The sequence below is a fragment of the Mesoplodon bidens genome, assembly GCF_964165515.1.
Source record: "Mesoplodon bidens genome assembly, chromosome: 12".
In the NCBI taxonomy this organism is placed as follows: Eukaryota; Metazoa; Chordata; class Mammalia; order Artiodactyla; family Ziphiidae; genus Mesoplodon; species Mesoplodon bidens.
Window position 1 is genome coordinate 70,474,479 of NC_138168.1, and position 15,474 is coordinate 70,489,952.

Here is a 15,474-nt window from a genome sequence, read left to right on the forward strand (position 1 = left end):
GAATGAGAATGCCTACCTTATGCTTGCCCCACCATTGCATTTTTGAAGCTGATAACGTCTTTCTTAGGTTTCACAGATACACAGATGGGGAGAAATTTTGTCCCAGGGTGGGCCAGGCACAAAGTCTCACCCATACCTGATTTTGATGATTTAGAACGTTAGACTTGTTACTTTCTGAATTGATTATAACATGTAGGAAAGAAGTCTATGTGAAGATGGAGGTAGTGGTTGGAGTGATGCATGTATAAGCCAAGAACACTGAGAAGTGCCAGCCACCATCAGAATCTAAAAGAGTCAAGGAAGGGTCCTCTGCTAGAAGTTTCAGAGAAAACATGGCCCTGCCTACACTTTGATTTTGGACTTGTTGGCCCCAGAAATGTGAGAGAATAGATTTCTGGTACTTTATAATAGGTCACTCAGTTTGTAGTAGTTTGTTATGGCAGTGCTAGAAAACTAATAGAGACAGTTAATTATATTTTAATGTGATTTGAAATAAGAGAAAAAAATGTATGTTTATTCTTATGTTTGCCATTTCTAGTGCTCTTTATTCATTCTTTATTTATTCATTCTTATAGATACAAATTTCCATTTGATATTATATTCCTTACCCTTGAATATCTAACTTAAATATTGCTTATACTATAAGTCTGCTGGCAATGAATTCCATCTGCTTTTTAAAAATATCTGAAAAAAAGTCTTTATTTCACATTTAAAGATTTATTTTTTGAAAGATATTATTACTGGGTATAGAATTTTCAGTTGACATTTGTTTTTTTTTGGAATATAGTTGTTTTACAATACTGTGTTAGTTTCTACTGTACAGCAAAGTGAATCAGCTCTATGTATACATATATCCCCTCTTTTTTGGATTTCCTTCTCATTTAAGTCACCACAGAGCACTGAGTAGAGTTCCTGTGCTATATATTAGGTTCTAATTACTTATCTATTTTATACATAGTACTGTATATATGTCAATCCCAAATCTCCCAATTCATTCCACCCATCCCCCCTTTCCCCTTTGGTATCAATACATGACAGTTTACTTTTTCATTTAGTATGTGAAAAATACTGCTCCATTTTCTTCTGAATGTCTTCATTTCTGTTGAGAATTCTGCTGTATTTTTATTATTTTCTTGATTGCCTTCAAGACTTTATCTTTGGTTTCCATTTTGCTGTTATGTCTAAGTGACTTTTATTTGTCTTTCTTCTTCTTTTTTTCTCTTTGTATTTATCTTGCATGTAGTTCTATGAACTACACTAATTAATATTAATCAATGGCCACAAAGCACTATAATTCTATTTCTATAATTCTAAATCTGTTTATACATGTTTTTTGCTTTTTCCATTAAATCTTTTAACATACTAATCATTGTTATTTTCAAGACTCAGTCTAATAGATATTATATTTGGGTTTTCTCTGAGTTTGGTTCTATGGATTGCATTATTTTTTGATTAAGGCTTATGTGTGTGTGTGCATGTGTGTGCGTGTGTGTGTGTATCTCATAACTTTATTACATGCTAGACATAAAATGTAGAAGGACAATAGAAACTGAGATCAAGAATATTTATACCAAAAAATGAAAGAGTATTTATATCCAATAATGGGCACCTCATTTCTTCTGCACAGCCACTTGTGTGGGGAGTTGGCAATCTAATATGTGGTTCAGATAAGTTTGTAATTTGTGGTGACAATTTTTGTCTTTGGTATACTATAGGCTTCAAATTACTTCTGGCTGGGTTTCTCTTACTGTTTGTGTTCCAATCTCAGCTTTCAGCAGTTCCTCCACCTTTTGTGCCACAGACAGGATCTTTCTCCACACTCTTACCCTACTTATCAGTAGCCTGCTGTTGCTTGCTATGAATTGCTAGGTTTATGATAGGGGCAGTTATCCTGTCCCAGCTTCAGTGTGGGCCTTCTTAGCATTATTGCCTTTTCCCACTATGGCATCCAAACATCACTTCTATGTCCAGTGGGCTTTGTAGAAGATAGAGTTTTCTGACTATTCCTCAGTGATAGTAGACTCCTGTTTTGCACTGGGGAAGGATAATGGGTCCAGCAGTTCTTCCTACTCATCTACAATGGCAGATGGATTTTGCTTCCACATCTCCTCCAGAAGCAGTATATCTTTGTTTGAGACCTAGAACAAGGAAGTTTTGTTACCTCCCACCTTGTGGTTTGAGGATCTTGCTTTATATGTCAAATGGTCCAAAAAGCAGGTAATGTGTTATACCTGAACCCTACTGGTAGACAATCACTTTCTTTATACCTATGCCCCTAATAGGGGTTCCTTCAAGTCTGCAGCCCTGCCTCAGATCTTTCTCATCACATGCAGAAGAAACCCATTGAAAGAAGCTTGAATGTGCATGCAAAATCTCTTTTTGTACAGGGCTCCTAATTATTCTAATTATATTAGCCCACACTCAGCCTTTAAGATTTAGCTTTAATTTTAGTTGATTTCATTTTACACATTTTTATGAAGGCCATCTTTTTTTTCTTTCCCTTTTCCATGTTCGCCCAAAGTAAAAGAGATAACATATCTCATTCATCTTTGGAAAGACTTGTTACCATTTGGAATTCAGTTATCATGGTGGTCTTGTGACCTCAGCTCTCTGAAAGGTTTAAAATAAATTATGTTTTGTAGGCTATCCCTTTCATTTTAATGGTGTCTCTTGTGTCTTTCTACATCCTAAGTCATAGGAGAAGTCCAATAACTTTTTAATTACTTGATATTTACTGTAACCTGAAGTACAAACAATGGAAATTCACATCAAATATTAACCAACTAGTTAAGAAGCCATTTATTTGACCTTGGAATAGTATTTTACTTATAAGATAAAGCTATTAAAACAGGAAAACAACTTGGCTGAAAAGAAATCAAAAGCAATAGAAATAAATTACAACATTCAGAAAATTGCCCTAGCCTTTGTCTCAGGGAAAATAAAAATTATAGCAATATTATAATTTATGTATGTACTTTTATTTAATGCTATTAATCACATACCATTCTATTTTGTATGTGCTGCCAGAGTGATATTTATAAATAAAAATATGATGCTATCATATACTTGCTTCTAATCTTAAGTAATTCCTCATTTCTCTCAGAACAAAGGCAAATCTCCTTAACATAAGTTTTAAGACCCTAAACAGGCCCAGGTCTGCTTATCTGTCCAGTGTTATCTCTTTTCATTTCCCTCATTATGTTTCACACTCCTGTCATACTGACCTTATTTTAGTTCCCAAAATGAACCCTGTTCCTTCTTTTGCCTGGACTTTCACAAATGCATTACTCTCCATCTAAATTAATCCATCTTCTCCCAGCCATTATGTCACCTTAACTGGCTAACTCCTTTTCTACCACTATGATTCAGTATAGAAGTTACTTTTTCTAAGTAACCTTCCTTGACCCTTAAAGCAGCGGTTCCCAACCTTTTTGGCACCAGGGACTGGTTTCGTGGAAGACAATTTTTCCAGGGATGGGGGGGTTGGTTGTTCAGTGGTTCAGTAATGAGAGTGATGGGAAGCCACTGGGAGACGCGGAAGAAGCTTCGCTCTTCACCTGCTGCTCACCTCCTGCTGTGCGGCCTGGTTCCTAACAGGCCGTGGACCCGTACCAGCCCATGGCCCTGGGGGTTGGGGACCCCTGCCTTAAAGGCTGCATTATCTCTTCTGTCATAGGTTTCTGTAGAACCCATTGGGTAATCAATTATTACTTGTGTCTGTTGTATTGCCTGATTATTTATACATATTAATCACAATATCATAAGCAGTGGAAAGTCAAGGTCTGTGTCTACCCATTGTATTCTTTTCCAGACCCTAGACACAGTCCCAGGCACATGCTATGTATTTGCTGAATGTGAATGGGTGAATGTTCTTTCTATTTGCTCGTACAACTGCCCTTTTTATAAAAGACATGAAATATTGAAAATTGTACTTATTACTCTTATTTTCCAAATGAAATGATTTTCTTCCAAAAGCCATTATTAGATTCTCAAAATTTACTTATTTTTCCCTTACTCTAAGGCTTGATGAGTAATGTTAGTGGGCAGAATGCACATAAAGAAAAAGTAGACTTAAATAAAGGGTGACATCAAAATTGTTGAGTCTCTTTTAAATTTTCATGATACCACAGTGAATAGAAAGACTCATTTCCATCAAAATTTGCTATATAAATAAAAGTGAACAAGTTCGACTTTATATCTGAACACATTTGAACAAAGGGATGGCTTTATTTCAGAAAACTTACTCATCATTTCATATTTGCTCTGGTGTATATCTACTTGTGCTTAATCTACAGCAACTACTAATGAGGTTGAGTAATTCTACCCAAATTTGTTCCTCAAGCATGGAGTATACCAGTTGAGAAGGAAGTCTAATTTGTGGTTCTCCTTATCATGTTGAAATGAAATATTAGCCTGTTCACTTTTCAAATGAGGAGACTAAGTTTCAGTGAATATCATATACAGGTATACCTCTGAGATATTGTAGGTTCAGTTCCAGACCACCACAATGAAGCAAATATTGTCATAAAATGAGTCACACTAATTTTTTCTTTCCCAGTGCATACAGAAGTTATGTTTATACTATACTGTAATCTATTAAGTGTACAACAGCATTCTGTCTAAAAAAATGTACATACCTTATTTAAAAATACCTATTGCTAAATAATGCCAAAACAATGAAAATAGTCAAATCAAAGCTCACTGATCAAAGATCACCATAAGATTGTAAGAATGAAGAAAGTTTGAAATATTGTGAGAATTACCAAAATGTGACACAGAGACACAAAGTGAGAAGTACAGTTTGAAAAAATGGCACCAATAGATTTGTTTGATGCAGGATTACCACAAAGCTTCAATTTGTAAAAAGTACAATATCTGTGAAACACAATGAAGTGAAACACAATAAAACAAGTTGTGCCTGTATATGTCTCAGAAGAAAATAATTGTTCCATAACACTCAATATAAACAAATGAAAAACTATGTTCTTGAAGTGCTTATAGATTTTTCACGTGTCTAAATAATATTCAAGTTTCCTGGAACCATATGTCAAAAAATATAAAAGCTACACTTTAAGATTATATAATATAGAGAAAAGGGCACTGACACTGCAAACTGACTCAAGAAAATTTGATTATGCACAATGCTTAAGTGTTTGATTGTTTATTTTTAGTACATTATAATACACTAAGATGGGGTGAAGATTAGCTACACCACTGAAGACTCATCTCACTACCAGTATAAGCAAATTTCAGACTTATTTCAACCACAGATATAATCATTTAATAATCACATATTAACAAAACACAGTAAAAGAGTCTACAACCTGTTTTTTAATCTTGATACAATCCAACTCTCTAATTACCTGTGCTCTGACAACAAGTTACACAAAAAGTTCACTTGAGTGAGATAAGACAAAATCCTACAAACTGTCTTAGATTATCCTTCTAGGCAACATAAGGCAAGAAGAAGTTCCCCTGCCCAATGTTTGGACATAGAACTATTAGCAATACAACTTTGGCCACCATTCCTAAGAGTAAAACTTGGAGGCCTGAATGGATTCTTGATTTACACCCTATTTATCTAAATTTTAGTAGTGTCTTGAAAATATGTTATCTAATCGATGTACCTCAAGTATCTTTAATTTCACATAACGCCCATTTCTGTTATTCAGTATGTTTGTTAGTTAATAGACCAAACAGTTTACCAATAAAACCTTATTCTGCTATAACCTTAGCTGATATTTCTAGAATGAGGATTCTCTTTGAAAAACTGACTACAATTAGAACTAACCACACTCTCTAATTCAGTGAAGAAAATAGCATAATAGTTTGCTGAAATATTTTCAAGTTGTTGAATTGATTTGCATAAGCCTTAGAGATAAATTCACAAGGGAGTGGGAGGAACCACCCTTTTTCCATTTATATTCAATATGTGTGTTTTGTAAAGTACTATTCTATTTTATATTTTACATTCACTTTTACAATTAACTTAAGATTTGATGAAGGAAGTCCCTATTTAATTGTAGACATTTTCATTGTGAGAGGATTTTTTTGTAGCCCTTCAGGGACTACCTAACTGAGACTTATAGTGCTCTGCTTTAAGTGTAGAGCAATTAAGTCTATTTTTTGTTTTATAGTCAAATGAACAAAAAAGCTTCCTTTTAGAGAATTTAACTCCAAGCATGTCAACTAAGTATGGAACCAGAAAGACTTATTGTGTTTATAATATCAACATTTTTGTAAGTGGAAGTACAACGGGCACTTCCTATCCATGGGTTCTGCATCGTGGAAACAGATTCAACCAACCACTGATGGAAAATGTCAGAAAAAAATCCATAAAGTTTCAAAAAGCAAAACTTGAATTTACAGTACACCTGCAACTATTTACATAGCATTTACACTGTATTATGTATTATAAGGAATCTAGAGATGATTTAAAGTAGGGAGGATATGTGTAGGTTATATGTAAATAGTAGCCATTTTATATGAGACTTCTGCATCTGTGGAATTTGCTACCTCTGCATGTCCTGCAACCAATTCCCCTCAGAAACTGAGGGATGACTCTATGTAATATATGCTCCCCTTTGAATGTGAGCATATTTATATTTCCTTTAAAATTATTAACTCATTAACTAAGCAAATATTTATTGAATTCCCACTATGAACCAAACTAATCCAGATCTTGGGCAAGAAATAATAATCAATTTTCAAAATGCTAAGGGAAGGAGGGAGGGGGGGGAATGGGGTGTGTCTGGGAGTGGTGAGACTGGTAGGAGAGGGAAGGGAGGGATGGGAAGAGAAAAAAGATGTGTATTTATAAAAATGCTAAGCAAATCATGTTCAAGCTAACACAAAAGTGGGCTGAGGAGAGGAGAATGGATAGTTCAAGGAACACTTGAAAAAAGAACTGACATAGTCAAATTCACCCAGTTGGTCATAGGACAGTTTCAAATGTTCTCCTGAGTACTAGATTTTAAGCAACATGTTGAGTAATTTAATTTGGTTACTAATATTTATCTTCAGAAATAAGTTTGTCCTGTGTGACACTACATCAGTAAGAAGTTCTGGATGTTTTTTTCCCCATATTTTATGAGTGTTTAGCTAGATGTAACTAAGTGACTAAATTCTGTCCAATGAGATGTATTTGAAAATGCAAGCCTTTATAACTGGTAACTCAGGTGGAAAGTTCTTTTTTACATTTCCAGTTTTCTTTCTTTAAGCTTGATTTGTAGTGTAATAGCTGATGTTGAGCCATTACGGCCCTTGAGGTGATGAGAAGGTATAACCATAAGTTAAAATCGTGAAAGGGAAGGACAGAAGTAGCACAACTCTGAACACTGTTGATGCCTTATCTCAACTTTGGTTTGCTTATCTTCAGACTTCTTCATGAGATAATAATAAAAGTTTCACTTGTTTTTACACTACTATTCTTAGTTAATTAATCAGACAAGAAGAATAAAGGGATTTTCTAAAACTTAACCAAATTCTTTTTTTTTCCTGCATCAATTAAAAATGTTTCCAATTTTAAACTTTATATATGGATAGAAATTTCAGAATCTCATTAGGGCTCATCCTAATTGAATATAAACTCAACTAAACTTGCTTATATCTTCAAAGATGCTGTTTCCAAAAAAGGTCACATCCATAGGTACCAGAGGTTAGTATTTCAACATATCATTTTTGGGGAAACAATTCCACCCACAAGACTGGAACTACTTCAGACAAGGATGTCATCTGTGGATCTGCCTTTGGAATAAGAGTAGCAAGATTCATGCTTACTTGTCATAAGGGATATACAGTTGTTTATGATTATGGAGACATTACCATGTGACAGGCAACATATTAAACTCCTTCAAGAACTATTCTTTATATATCGAACATTTGTTAAACCAATAAAGCTTCCTATAAAATATTATAAATAAATCTCAAATAAATAAAATGTAAGTAGAGAAATAGATCAAATGACCTTTTTTTCCCAATAATAACAAGAACACAAATCTTGAAATAAAAAATAGAGTTGAAGTGAGAATTTAAAGATGAGATGAGACTAAGAGATAGATCCATCTGTTTCTTTGTAGGGACACTATTTGGATTCTGATCAAAAAAACAAACTCTAAAGAAAATTATGATTCAACTGAGGAAATTGAACATTAATTTATATTTGGTGATATTAGAGTAATTATTGTTAATTTGATTTAGATATGATAACACTAAAAGGTTATCTTTATAAAAAGTTTTCTTGTCTCTTAGAAATACCTACTAAAGAAAAGACCTTTGAGATGGCAGAGGAGTAAGATGTGGAGATTGCCTTCCTCTCCACAAATACATCAGAAATATATCTGATGTGGAACAACTCCTACATAACACCTACTGAAAGCTGACAGAAAACCTCAGACTTTCCAAAAGGCCAGAAACTCCCCATGTACCTGGGTAGGGCAAAAGAAAAAAGAAAAAACAGAGACAAAAGAATAGGGATGGGACCTGCATCTCTGGTAGGGAGCTGTGAAGGAAGAAAAATTTCCACAAACTAGGAAGCCCCTTCACTGGTGGAGACAGGTGTTGGCAGGGGGGAAGCTTCAGAGCCACGGAGGAGAGCACAGCAACAGGGGTGCGGAGGGCAAAGTAGAGAGATTCCCGCACAGAGGATTGGTGCCGACCAGCTCTCACCAGCCTGAAAGGCTTGTCTGCTCCCCCACCGGGCTGAGCGGGGCCTGGGAGCTGAGGCTCAGGCTTCGGAGGTCGAATCCTAGGGAGAGGACTGGGGTTGGCTGCGTGAACACAGCCTGAAGGGGGCTAGTGCACAACAGCTAGCCGGGAGGGAGCCCTGGAAAAAGTCTGGAACTGCCTAAGAGGCCAGAGACCATTGTTTCAGAGTGCACGAGGAGAGGGCATTCAGGGCACCACCTAAAACGAGCTCCGGAGACAGGCTCAAGCTGCGGCTATCAGCGCAGACCCCAGAGACAGGAATGAGACGCTATGGCAGCTGATGCAGCCACCAAGAAGCCTGTGTGCAAGCACAGGTCACTATCCACACCTCCCCTCCTGGGTCTGTGCAGCCTGCCACTGCCAGGGTCCCGTGATGCAGGGACAACTTCCCCAGGAGAACACATGGCACGCCTCAGGCTGGTGCAACGTCATGCTGGCCTCTGCTGCCACAGGTGCATCCCACATCCGTACCCCTCCCTCCCCCTGGCCTGAGTGAGCCAGAGTCCCCGAATCAGCTGCTACTTTAACCCCGTCCCGTCTGAGCAAAGAATAGATGCACTCAGGCGACCTACACGCAGAGGTGGGGCCAAATCCAAAGCTGAACCCCAGGAGATGTGAAAACAAAGAAGAGAAAGGAAAATTTCTCCCAGCAGCCTCAGAAGCAGTGGGTTAAGTCTCCACAATCAACTTGATGTACCCTACATCTGTGGAATACCTGAATAGACAATGAATCATACCAATATGGAGGTGGTGGATGTTGGGAGCAACTATAGATTTGGGGTTTGCTTTCTGCATCTAATTTGTTTCTGGTTTCATGTTTATCTTAATTTAATATTTAGAGTTTATTATCACTGGTAGAGTTGTTTATTGATTTGGTTGCTCTTTCTTTTTTTCTTATATATAGATATATATTTTTTTCCTTTTTCTCTTTTGTGAGTGTGTTTGGGTATGCTTCTTTGTGTGACTTTGTCTGTATAGCATTGCTTTTAACATTTGTCCTAGAGTTCTGTCTGTCCTTTTTTTTTTTAATATAGTTTTTATTGCTTGTTATCATTGATGGATTTGTTTTTTGGTTTGGTTGTTCTCTTCTTTCTTTTTTAAAATTTATTCTATTATTTAATTTTTTTATTTTTAACAATTAAAAGTGTTTATTTTAATAACTTTATTTTATGTTCTTATTTTTTTATTTTTTAATTTATTCCTTTCTTTTTTTCTCCTATTTCTTCTGAGCCATGGGGCTGACAGGGTCTAGGTGCTCAGGTTGGGTGTCAGGCCTATGCCTCTGAGGTGGGAGAGATGAGTTCAGGACATTGGTCCACCAGAGACCTCCTGGCTCCACACAATATCAAACTGCAAAAGCTCTCCCAGAGATCTGCATCTCAACGCTAAGACCCAGGTCCTCTCAACGACTAGCAAACTACAATGCTGGACACCCTATGCCAAACAACTAGCAAGACAGGAACACAACCTCAGCCATTAGCACATAGGCTGCCTAAAATGATAATAAGATCACAGATACCCCAAAACACACCACCGGATGTGGTACTGCCACGAGAAGGACAAGATCCAGCCTCATCCACCAGAACACGGGCACTAGTCCTCTCCATCAGGAAGACTACACAGCCAGTGAACCAACCTTAGCCACTGGGGGCAGACACCAAAAACAACAGCAACTATGAAACTGCAGCCTGTGAAAAGGAGACACCAAACACAGTAAGTTAAGCAAAATGAGAAGACAGAGAAACACACAGCAGATGCAGTAGCAAGGCAATAACTACCAGACCAAATAAATGAAGAGGAAATAGGCAGTGTACCTGAAAAAGAATTCAGAAAATGATAGTAAAGATGATCCAAAATCTTGAAAAGAGAATTGTGAAAATACAAGAGACTTTTAACAAGGACCTATAAGAATTAAAGAGCAAACAAACAACCATGAACAACACAATAAATGAAATTAAAAATTCTCTAGAAGGAATCAAGAGCAGAATAACTGAGGCAGAAGAACAGATAAGTGACCTGGAAGATAAAATAATGGAAATAATTTCTGCAGAGCAGAATAAAGAAAAAAGAATGAAAAGAATTGAGGACAGTCTCAGAAACCTCTGGGACAACATTAAATGGACCAACATTCGAAATACAGGGGTCCCAGAACAAGAAGAGAAAAAGAAAGGGAATGAGAAAATGTTTGAACAGATTATAGATGAAAACTTCGCTAATATGGGAAAGGAAATAGTCAATCAAGTCCAGGAAGCACAGAGAGCCCCATACAGGATAAATCCAAGGAGAAACACACCAAGACACATATTACTCAAACTATCAAACATTAAAAACAAAGAAAACATATTAAAAGCAGCAAGGGAAAAACAACAAATAACATATAAGAGAATCCCCATAAGATTAACAACTAAACTTTCAGCAGAAACTCTGCAAGCCAGAAGGGAGTGGCAGGACATATTTAAAGTGATGGAGGAGAAAAACCTACAACCAAGATTACTCTACCCAGCAAGGATCTCATTCAGATTCAGCTGAAAAATTAAAAACTTTATAGACAAGGAAAAGCTAAGATAATTCAGCACCACCAAACCAGCTTTACAAAAAATACTAAAGGAACTTCTCTAGGCAGGAAACAGAAGAGAAGGAAAAGACCTACAATAACAAACCCAAAACAATTAAGAAAATAGTAATAGGAACATACATATTGATAATTACCTTAAATGTAAATAGATTAAATGCTCCAACCAAAAGACATGCACTGGCTTAATCGATCCAAAAACAAGACCCATTTATATGCTGTCTACAAGAGACCCACTTCAGACCTAGGGACACATACAGACTGAAAGTGAGAGGATGGAAGAAGTTACTCCCTGCAAATGGAAAGCAAAAGAAAGCTGGAGTAGCAATTCTCATATCATACAAAATAGATTTTAAAATAAAGACTATTACAAGAGAAAAAGAAGGACACTACATAATGATCAAGGGATCAATCCAAGAAGAAGATATAACAATTGTAAATATTTATGCACCCAACATAGAAGCACCTGAATACATAGGGCAAATGTTAAGAGCCATTAAAGGGGAAGTCAACAATAACACAATCATAGTAGGGGACTTTAACACCCCACTTTCACCAATGGACAGATCATCCAAAATGAAAATAACTAACTAAAGAAAAATAAGCTTTAAATGATACATTAAAAAAGATGGACTTAATTGATATCTATAGGACATTCCACCCAAAAACAACAGAATACACTTTCTTCTCAAGTACTCATGACTCATGGAACATTCTGCAGGATAGATCATATCTGGGTCACAAATCAAGCCTTGGTAAATTTAAGAAAATTGAAATCATATCAAGTATCTTTTCCGACCACCACACTATGAGACTAGATATCAATTACAGGAAAAAATCTGTAAAAAATACAAACACATGGAGGCTAAACAATACACTACTAAATAACCAAGAGATCACTGAAGAAATCAAAGAGGAAATAAAAAAATACCTAGAAACAAATGATAATGAAAACATGACAACCCAAAACCTATGCGATGCAGCAAAAGCAGTTCTAAGAGGGAAGTTTATAGCAATGCAATCCTACCTCAAGAAACAAGAAACATCTCAAGTAAACAACCTAACCTTAAACCTAAAGCAATTAGAGAAAGAAGAAAAAAGAAAAACCCAAAGTTAGAAGGAAAGAAATCATAAAGATCAGATCAGAAATAAATGAAAAAGAAATGAAGGAAACAATAACAAAGATTAATAAAACTAAAAGTAGGTTCTTTGAGAAGATAAACAAAATGGATAAACCATTAGCCAGACTCATCAAGAAAAACAAGGAGAAGACTCCAATCAGTACAATTAGAAATGAAAAAGGAGAAGTAAAAACTGACCCTGCAGAAATACAAAGTATCAACAGAGATTACTACAAGCAACAATATGTCAATAAAATGGACAACTTGGAAGAAATGGATATATTCTTAGAAAAGCACAACCTTCTGAGACTGAACCAGGAAGAAATAGAAAGTATAAACAGATCAATAACAAACACTGAAATTGAGACTGTGATTAAAAAGCTTCCAACAAACAAAAGTCCAGGACCAGATGGCTTCACAGGCGAATTCTATCAAACATTAGAGAAGAGTTAACACCTATCCTTCTCAAACTCTTCCAAAATACAGCAGAGGGAGGAATACTCCAAAAATCATTCTAAGGCCACCATCACCATGATACCAAAAGCAGAGAAAGATGTCACAAAAAATGAAAACTGCAGGCCAATATCACTGATGAACACAGATGCAAATATCCTCAACAAAATACTAGCAAACAGAATCCAACAGCTCATTAAAAGGATCATGCACCATGATCAAGTGGGGTTTATCCCAGGAATGCAGGATTTTTCAATATATGCAAATCAAGCAATATGATACACCATATTAACAAATTGAAGAATAAACCCATTTGATCATCTCAGTAGATGCAGAAAAAGCTTTCAATAAAATTCAACACCCATTTACGACAAAAGCCTTCCAGAAGTTAGGCATAGAGATAAATTACCTCAACATAATAAAGGTCATATATGACAAATCCACAGCCAACATCATTCTCAATGGTGAAAACTGAGACCACTTCCTCTAAGATGAGGAGCAAGACAAGGCTGTCTACTCTCACCACTATTATTCAACATAGTTTTGGAAGTTTTAGCCACAGCAACCAGAGAAGAAAAAGAAATAAAAGGAATCAAAATCAGAAAAGAGGAAGTAAAGCTGTCACTGTTTGCAGAAGACATGGTACTATACATAGAGAATCCTAAGGATGTTACCAGCAAACTACCAAAACTAATCAATGAATTTGATAAAGTAGCAGGATACAGAATAAATACACAGCAATCTTGCATTCCTATACACTAGTGATGAAAAATCCGAAAGAGAAATTAAGGAAACACTTTCATTTACCTCTGCAACAAAAAGAATAAAATACCTAGGTATAAACCTACCTAAGGAGACAAAAGATCTATATACAGAAAACTATAAGACACTGATGAATAAAATGAAAGATGATACAAACAGATGGAGGGAAATAACACGTTCTTGGATTGGAAGAATCAACATTATGAAAATGACTATACTACGTAAAGCAATCTACAGATTCAATACAATCACTATCAAATTACCAATGGCGTTTTTCACAGAACAAGAACCAAAAACTTCACAATTTGTATGGAAACACAAAAGACCCTGAATAGCCAAAGCAATCTTGTGAAAGAGAATCGGAGCTGGAGGGATCTGGCTCCCAGACTTCAGACTATACTACAAAGCTACAGTCATCAAGAGAGTGTGGTACTGGCACAAAAACAAATATAGATCAATGGAACAAGATAGAAAGCTCAAAGATAATCCCACACACATATGGTCACTTTATCTTTGATAAAGGATGCTAGAATATCCATTGGAGAAAAGACAGCCTCTTCAATAAGTGGTGCTGGGAAAACTGGACAGCTACATGTAAAAGAATGAAATTAGAACACTCCTTAACACCATACACATAAATAAACTCAAGGGGGTTTCCCTGGTGGCACAGTGGTTGGGTGTCCGCCTGCCGATGCAGGGGATGTGGGTTCGTGCCCCAGTCCGGGAGGATCCCACATGCCACGGAGCAGCTGGGCCCGTGGGCCGTGACTGCTGGGCCTGCGTGTCTGGAACCAGTGCTCTGCAACAGGGGAGGCCGCGATGGTGAGAGGCCCGCGTACCGTGGAAAAAACGGAAAAAAAAAACCTCAAAATGGATTAAACACCTAAACGTAAGACCAGACACTATAAAACTCTTAGAGGAAAACATAAGCAGAACACTCTGTGATATCAATCACAGCAAGATCCTTTTTGACCTGCTTCCTAGAGAAATGGAAATAGAAACAAAAATACACAAATGCGATATAATGAAATTTAAAAGCTTTTGCACAGCAAAGGAAACCATAAACAAGACGTAAGGAGAGCCCTCAGAATGGGAGAAAATATATGCAAATGAAGCAACTGACAAAGGATTAATCTCCAAAATTTACAAGCAGCTCATGCAGGTCAATATCAAAAAAACAGACAACCCAATCCAAAAATGGGCAGATGACCTAAATAGACATTTCTCCAAAGACAATATACAGATTGCTAACAGACACATGAGAGGATGCTCAACATCACTAATCATTAGAGAAAATCAAATCAAAACTACAATGAGGTATCACCTCACACCAGTCAGAATGGTCATCATCAAAATATCTACAAACAATAAATGTTGGAGAGGGTGTGGAGAAAAGGGCACCTTCTTGCACTGTTGGTGGGAATGTAAATTGATACAGCCACTATGGAGAACAGTATGGAGGTTCCTTAAAAAACTAAAAATAGAACTACCATACAGCCCAGCAACCCCACTACTGGGCATATACCCTGAGAAAACCATAATTCAAAAAGAGTCATGTGCCACAATATTCATTGCAGCTCTATTTACAATAGCCAGGACATGGAAGCAACCTAAGTGTCCATCACAGATGAATGGATAAAGAAGATGTGGCACATATATACAATGGAATGTTATTCAGCCATAAAAAGAAACGAAACTGAGTTATTTGTAGTGAGGTGGATGGACCTGTTATACAGAGTGAAGTAAGTCATAAAGAGAAAAACAAATAGCATTTGCTAACACATATATATGGAAATTAAAAAAAATGATTATGAAGAACCTAGGGGCAGGAGAGGAATAAAGACGTAGACGTAGAGAATG